At 34.0% G+C, this 8,144-nt stretch overlaps 1 long non-coding RNA gene across 1 annotated transcript; it reads right to left on the bottom strand.

Annotated features, from left to right (window-relative positions):
• Positions 1 to 747: 747 nt before the first annotated feature.
• On the bottom strand, positions 748 to 7,020 carry LOC138266428 (uncharacterized). Its single transcript, XR_011199518.1, has 2 exons — positions 6,974 to 7,020; positions 748 to 1,412 (listed from the first exon to the last, which is right to left on the bottom strand). It is a non-coding gene; the product is annotated as an uncharacterized lncRNA (long non-coding RNA).
• Between the last annotated feature and the right edge of the window lie 1,124 nt (positions 7,021 to 8,144).

The following is an 8,144-nucleotide window of genomic DNA, read 5'->3' as shown; positions in this document are numbered from 1 at the left end:
ATTATTCTTAGAAGAGTTAGCAAGTTTTGATCTGTATATCGTGAGATATTTGAAACAGGAAATTGTAATCTGTTTCGTATACTTTTAGTCAAAACATGTGACAGCCACTGAGCTGTTAGGTATGATCAATAATTTAAGATATGGCACTTTTGAAAGTCACCAAGCTGTGCAATAATTTTATTGGATCTATCATGAATTTTCAATATTATCTACAACTGACCTTTGACATTCTATCGTCTGTTGTCAAAATCTTTGTACTATTCATTAATCAATCTATTCATGCAAGTAAATAAATATCCAACAGAAACACATCTGTTTCGCAATGAGTCTCACACCAAAAGATGCTTTGACAAAGAAAACTTTAACATTTAGTCTGTCATTAGATCTAGATATCTACCTATGAGAGTTCAATTCTGATTACAACTATCTGTTTAACCATGTGCTGTGCATACTAAAATAAAAGGGAGTGATTTCCATATGCAATACCAATAAATTAGAGTGGGTGAAGGAGCCTATTGGATTTGAATGATATCTTATCTACGCTGTGTCAGATAAGTAGGGTCTTATTTTCTGGTCTGAAGAAGGGAGACATTAGAGTTAACTAATAGCTGCACATTTTTTATCTACCTGAGTTGCTCAGCATTGTCAAGGGAAAACCAGGGACATTTAAACAGCATAGACTCTCTGATATTAATGCACATTCAAACAAATTAACTACAAAATAGAAAGAAATACATTTTCTAAATATTGTGTGATGAAAAACACAAATTTTATTGACAATACAAAAGAAACTAAAGGAGCCACAGAATGGATCAGCTGTTTCTCATTAATGGTTCATATGGGCTTAAATGGTTGAATTACTTCCTGAAAAGGAGATATTACAAGTTAAATGTTGAATATGATTGATGAAAGATTACAGTGGAGACTATTTTGTAATGACTCACGTTGACACCAGCATTTAATGTGCTTCTTCTCATGGAAGATGCAGGTTATTTACTGTAAAAATGCTGCAGGTCAAAAAACGATATATCACCGAAGCGTTAGAAGGAGCTGACTCAACTTTCACTGGCAATTAGCTGGTGCTCAACATTAAACACATTCTGATTTCTTGACAGATTTTGCAAAGCTCTTTCCCTGGTGGGTGACCTGACAGGTAACTTCCTTGTTTGTGCTCCAGTCCGTGGTGGGCAGAGACAGGTAACTGCTGGCCATGAACAGATTATTTTCACTCTGTTTAGTAGCTCTGCTTTTCTCTACTCCATTGGTAATTGTTTGCCCACCAACTGTCCAGGTCACATCCACAGAGCCCGGGTAGAAGTCCTGGTAAAGGCACACCACAGTGGACTTGTCTTTTTCTACCTCCTCCTGAGAGGGTGGGAAGATGCTCAGAGTAGGACCCTTTGTCTCACCGGCTGCAAGAAAAGTAGGAAAATTGTCAGAAATTGGGATAAATATAAGTATTTAGTTTTGGCATGTCTTGGTTAGATGTCTTTGTCAAGCGCAATTGCAAAGGAAACATTGTTCACCAGTGAATATGTTTGAAATGTTCCATCAGGATGTATGTCTGTAACATCTACTAAATGGTTTTTAGACCAAACAATATCATGGCATCATCTGACCTATGTAATAAAGCATGAAAAATATAGTTTTTTGGCAAAAGAATTATCTGAAGTGAAAACTTCACTTCAGCAGTCGTTTGAGATGATTGTCTTCTGATGTCAGTTATGGGTTTGAATAAAGACTTTCATAGTGTCTCAGAACAGTTATGTGTTTTATGCATGTGAGGATCTGAATTTCATAAAAGAAATTCAGAGAGAAAATGCTCTAGAAGTAGAAACATAATCAGGTTGTATGAAAACTTTCTGTCATTATCCCTAAGACTAATTAGCAGTAGCAGTACAATCGGTGCTGCTGGGGACACAGAGTGACAATCCAAATAATGTATCTGAAATAAATGTTGAAAAGATATGTATGCATCCCAAGTCCAAATGAAACACAGGTTTAGTTGCACTTTAGGAATGATATAGGAGGGCTAATCTCCAGCACCAGCCTATATTTACTTAAATTCAATTGCTTTTCTACAACATGGCAATTTGCTGCAATTTGTTCAGGCAATCATTTTTAGAAATACAAAATGTATTTCTTTTTTGTGGGAAAGAAAAGGATTATTGAACAGCTAAATAAAAAGTGAGCAAACTCTTCTAGAGAACATTAAAAGCAATCCGGCAGCTGAGCGACCTCTGATCTAATAAGATGTATTATTAAAAGCTGATTAGAAGATTGCATTTGACACAAGGTGTTGGTACAAAAAGACTGGTTTAAGGTTTATTCTGAAAGCACAGAACTTTACAACTTCAAAACGGGTTTGAACTTTGGCAGCTCCATTTTGTACCTACACACACATTTTTTGTCAAAGTGCTATGCTTAGTGCAACGCTATCTCTCTACAGTAGCACATTTATAAATTTAGTATTGCAGGTGTTCATGGGAGCTGACTGACCTAAAAACTGAGCAATCAGATGAAGTTTCCTTTCTGACATAGCACATACTGGGAAGCAACTCACATTTTATATTCATAATGTGCAATATTTAACAATATTAACAAACATGAAAATGGGTTGTTTTCTAGGATTATGCTAGAATATTGCAGTTCCAGCAACAATATCAATAATAAGAGTTGTTATTCAGTGTTAACTATTTCACAAGCCTTAGAAGATAAAATATGGAGTCAATGAAGACTTTCAAAAGTTTAGAGCTGAACTCTCATAGAGAGAACTTTGAAGTCAATGCAATGCTATATTGCAATATTTTAAATGATCAATATATTATCTTTACTTTCTACCGTTGTCAGATATCTATAACTTTTCCAACTGTTAGATGGGCACAAAACACGGTCCAAATGGTAGCTCTCTCATTTGGATTATAAACTCAATAAATACAAAGAACTTGGTAGGGTTTATATCAAATCATAGTTGTTGGGATAGTTTATTCAATTTACTGAATAGTCCATTAAATACTACATGTATTTGAAATGTCCCGAGTTAAACTGGTTTTCCTTTTCTATCTCTTTTGTAAAGTGGAATAACTCAGGATAAATGCTGTTAAATATAGAAAATGCATCCAAGAAATTAAAAAATATATGTTTTAGAATACAAAAAGCAATATCGTCTCAGTAGATATTGAATACAGGAAAACACATTAAACATTCTCAAAAGATATGTATTTTTGAAATGTGTTTGAATAGACATAGCTGCAAACAACCAGTTGTCTTAGTGTTAATGATGTTGCACTTTAGATTGAGGTTGACTAATAACAATATGGGGCACTAAATCACTTCATCTTAGCTTATTACAAAAAGGATGATAAAAGATAAACAAGATATATTCAGTACAAATCCAGTCAGAGGAAATGGGCAGCATAAACATGAAAACATGAATAAAGATCCCCAGGTATATTTATTTTGCTTAGTCAGCATTTATCCTATGTTTAAATGCTCTAAAATTAGACAGGGATTGGAGGCAGAATGAAAAGAACTATCCCACTAAAGACACCATCATTTGGTTGATTGTTGAACCCAGAAAACCAACCAAGGGATAACTAGTGACCTATTGCCTAATTAGTCATTGGATCACAGATCGTTCCCAATAAAGTACATGGAATGTTATTTCCTGAGCACATTAAGTAAACATGGAAATATAAAAAATATCATGAGAATTACTTATTTCCATCCTAATGACAAGTTTGGCAAAAGTCAAGATTTGCGCAGAGAAATGCATAAAATGAATATCATGAGATGTATTTGAAAACTCTCACCTGAGGAAATTTTTATCATTTACTTTTTGAAAGGGAAAAGAACGATGAATATTGCTTGTAAAAAATGAAACATGCAGGCATTGCTGCAAACAACACTGATTCTACATGCTATGTCTTATAACTAGAAAATAATTCTATAACTATACATTATTTCCGCACCTAGCTAATACTGAACACCATAGTATTAGTAATACTGGATGCTGCATTACCCGATCATTTCTCTAGACAACACATAATGAGATCCAACATATTTTGCGGATATCTTAATACTAGCAGATGGTAAAAAAGAAAAATAAGGAAACCAATACTATTTTACAAAATATTAACTTGAAGTCAAAGTAGATGATATTAATTCTGTCACTTACTTAGGACATTCAGCTGGGTTCCTCCACCAAAGATAAACACACTGTGCCACAAGACTGTGCACAAACCCAGCCAAATGCAGGGTAGCATTTGGAGTTAGATTTAGGATTGATGGCTGTATGCTTCTCAATAAACTTATGATACAGAACTCCAAAAACAGTCTTTTGGCTTCCAATACCTGAAGCTGTTTTATTCCCTACTCTAGTTCTTCCTAAGAACAGTGTTCTTTCTAGAGTATAGTGTAACATTTCTTAAGCGTTTCTACAACATAAGGATGATATTAAATGGTTTCTAGACGTAGGACAATCTCCAATCAGTCAAATGCTCTTTCTGTTGTTTAGACTTGGCACTGGTAGTCCAATTTTTGAATTAGTTGAGAAAAGAATGAGTAACATATTTGCAAATGAATGCTTTTAGGTAGAGTGAAATCAATAGGATATGAAGATTTTGGCACCTTTAACTAGACTGATGGAACACAACATATTCTAAATTTAAGAAACTGTGTTCAAGGTGTGAGTTCAATCTCTCACAAAACAAAAAGGAAATCAATTTTGCAGCAACATAATAAAGCTCAAAGTACGTCCCTAGAAACTGCTGTGTATTAATTGTATTTAAAGATATTTTTTAAATGGTGATGCCAATTTGTAGGGTAACAGTACTTTCTACCTAACAGAATCAAAATATCATTCTAGATTGCTAATAGTAAAACAGACAGAGATTTCTGACAATAAATATCCTAGAAGAATACAAGAATATAAAAATGCAAATTATGACATTTAGTAGCAACGCAGTCAAAATTACATATCAAAATGCTATGAGTGTGGATACAATATTAGAAATATGAATTGTTACATTCATAAGCAAGATCTGTTCACATTCAAGTAATGAAAATAGAAAAATATAGGGGAAAATGTATGTTAGACTAAAGCAGTTCTTCAAAATATTGTACAGTGATGATTCTGTTACTTACTTAGGACGTTCAACTGGGTTCCTCCACCAAAGATATACCCACAGTGCTACAGTGCTGATCACAAACCAGCAATTCACAGGGTAGTAGCTACTGTACAGTGTATTTTAGATTTAACTTCATGTACAGTTAATGAATTGTTACAGATGCAGTGAGGCACTGCAAAGACTATCTGTATCAACAGGTGCAGCAAAATAAAGGATGGATGGAACATCTTCTGGTGATATAGAGTAGAAGGCACAAATAGGAAATATAAGCAGTATATGCAGTAGTTAAAATAGATGGGAATTGACAGAGCTCCATTGTCTCCATTAACAAATACTGTATTGCGTAGGTACATTCAAGTACGAAAACAATTGTTCTCACCATCTTTAAATTTCTATGGGATGCAGATAAAAATCCAGCATCTGTCATCATCATCTTCCCCTCACAAAAATACAACTGCTGTTGCTATCGAACCCTTGATACTTTTATTGAGGTATCTGCGTTCTTGAGACATTCTATAGAGCTCTTTAGAGCATTGAATAATTTTGGAAAGCTATTTACACTGCAATATGATTTGCAGTCATAGTAACACAGATTTTTTTTTTTTACAGGTTGACCAAATAATCCTTAAATGTCTTGAGCTAATACATTGTATTTTTTTCCCAATTATATTTCCAATGATCTAACAGATTAACCACAGCCATAAACGTTTTCTGTATTTCTCCTGTTCCTGATCAGACAACTTTTATTTCTTCAGAATCCTGCTATTTTTTGTAAGATCGGAATCCCATACATTTTCCATAGAGTTTCTAAAATTGTAAATAACGTGTTTGGAAGGAATATAAACAGCTAGAATAGTTTCCAGACCTAAGACAATGCACACCTAACTTTTGGTTGCAACATTTTATAATCTAAGCCCATTGTAACTTGATCTGAAGGAAATGTGAAATAAAGCCTCTGGATGCACAAAAAGATATTGGTTCTTTGTTGTTGTTTCTAGACAACATGACATAAGAGTGGGACTCAAAAGTCTGTAAAAGACTGCAAAGTTTGATATTCAGTACAGATTTCAACTGAGACTGAGGGTAGTGTGAACTAAAGCCCCTGGATGAACAAAAAAATCACTTTAATCATTAATACAAGAACTCCTTTTCACAATATAATGAGATAAATAAGTTCTAGTTACATAGAAATATGTTTCACTGAATTATTGTACACTGCAAACCATTTGCTGATATGCCTTTTACCAACTCTCCCTTCATTCTCTTTCTGCCATTGCAATTGCAAAATCCACATTGTGTATAACACTTTGTTGCTTTGCAGCTCAGTTCATGAAATGAAAATCACTTACATAAAATATGAATGTCTTTTTTTCTTTAACGGGTTTTCTTCTAAACTTTCACTCCATCAATTATAGACTATTTCCTCACAATGGACTTATTTTCCCACATAATTATACTTTTTCATTATATTCAGCAATGCAGAAGGTCCTTGATATAGACACTTTGACATTATCCTAATTTTGGAATCTGTTGAGAAAATATATTTCCTAGGAAATGCATATTTGTTAAAATAGTCTATAGTTTTAAACATAATATAAGCCTGATCCTTAAAAATTTACTTTTATGGGCATTATTTTCACTCTACCTAGCAATAGTCGGTGCAATTAAATCTAACTAAATGAACTTTTTTTATACCAAGAGTAGATGGATATATATATATGTACATGCCAATCAGGGAAAGATTTATATATAGATTCAGAGACAAATAATGCAAAACTGAAGAAGGTTGTAAAGAAACATCATTGAAAAGTAAAGTACTGTAGATAATGAATGGTGCTACTTACAAAGGACATTTAGCTGGGTGCCTCCACCGAAGATCCACCACTGTGATGTATAGCTGTACAAAAACTGTCTCCGCATGATGTGACACAACAGGAGATCAGCAGACAATTATCAATGTGATATTATGGCAAATCCTTCTTGATTGATAATTGAGGGCCTCATGACTCTATCATAGAAGAAACGCTTGTACCCATAAAGTGGTGCATCAGTTGGGTGAACTGTCAGGTAGAAATCTGCTTATCTCTGTCATGTTCTTAACAAAATGTCCATGGACAGAATTTATAACCATTGTTAGCACAAAAGGATGGGACATTTTGTTATGCCTTCATTGGGTAAAAGGTTGGAATATGGATTTTGTGATGGTCTACTAACTTTTAGAAGGCAAGGATTTAAACATGTGTCCTCTTTGTTTTGACTTACCTTGCTAACCATCCACAATTTATTAGCAAGATCAACAAATCATAGCCCCCAAATTACTTATTGTGTTCATAATCTTAAATATTATCATATGCTCATCCAATATACTTGGACTACATTGTTCATAGGCTTAGCAGATGAATTGAGGAAAGATAATCAGCTCAATGTACTGCCTTTTGGTTCAGCAAATGTAACAATGAGCCTGACGGTCACTTTGTAAACCAAAGTCCCAGATGCCTGCTGGGTTTTCTTATTCCTAAAAGTCCATATCTAGTAGTGGTGCTCTTCTTGAATTAAACACTTATGGGCGATTGTCAAATAGTCACAGTTGAAGGAATAGCAGAATTAATTTCCTGGACTTAGAAAGGAAACACACTTTTCTGATCATGATATTTTAACAGATAGTTACATCTAATAAATATCTAGAGGGCAAATTTATCCTAAATACTATTTTCATTGAGCTGTGTTGTAAAATGCGTAGGCAAGGGCAGCAATGATATCCAAAGTGAGCAGTGTGTATCTGAACCCTGACAAACTGCTAAGATGATGAGCCCTTTCTGAATGTCACTAGTGTTGAATGCCTTCTTTAAGAATCCTTTATTGTAGATATTTATATGTTCCATGTTTGATCCACCAATTGACTTTGTAATTTTTTATGGTGTGAAAAATGTATTAATTTAGTATAAATGTATAGAATATTGAAAGGTTTACTGTACCTTGCATGTACTTCCTATCTATTCCCAAAGGCAAGAGTTG

The sequence above is a fragment of the Pleurodeles waltl genome, chromosome 11 (genome assembly GCF_031143425.1).
Source record: "Pleurodeles waltl isolate 20211129_DDA chromosome 11, aPleWal1.hap1.20221129, whole genome shotgun sequence".
Taxonomy (NCBI): Eukaryota; Metazoa; Chordata; class Amphibia; order Caudata; family Salamandridae; genus Pleurodeles; species Pleurodeles waltl.
This window is presented reverse-complemented; position numbering and strand designations above follow the sequence as displayed.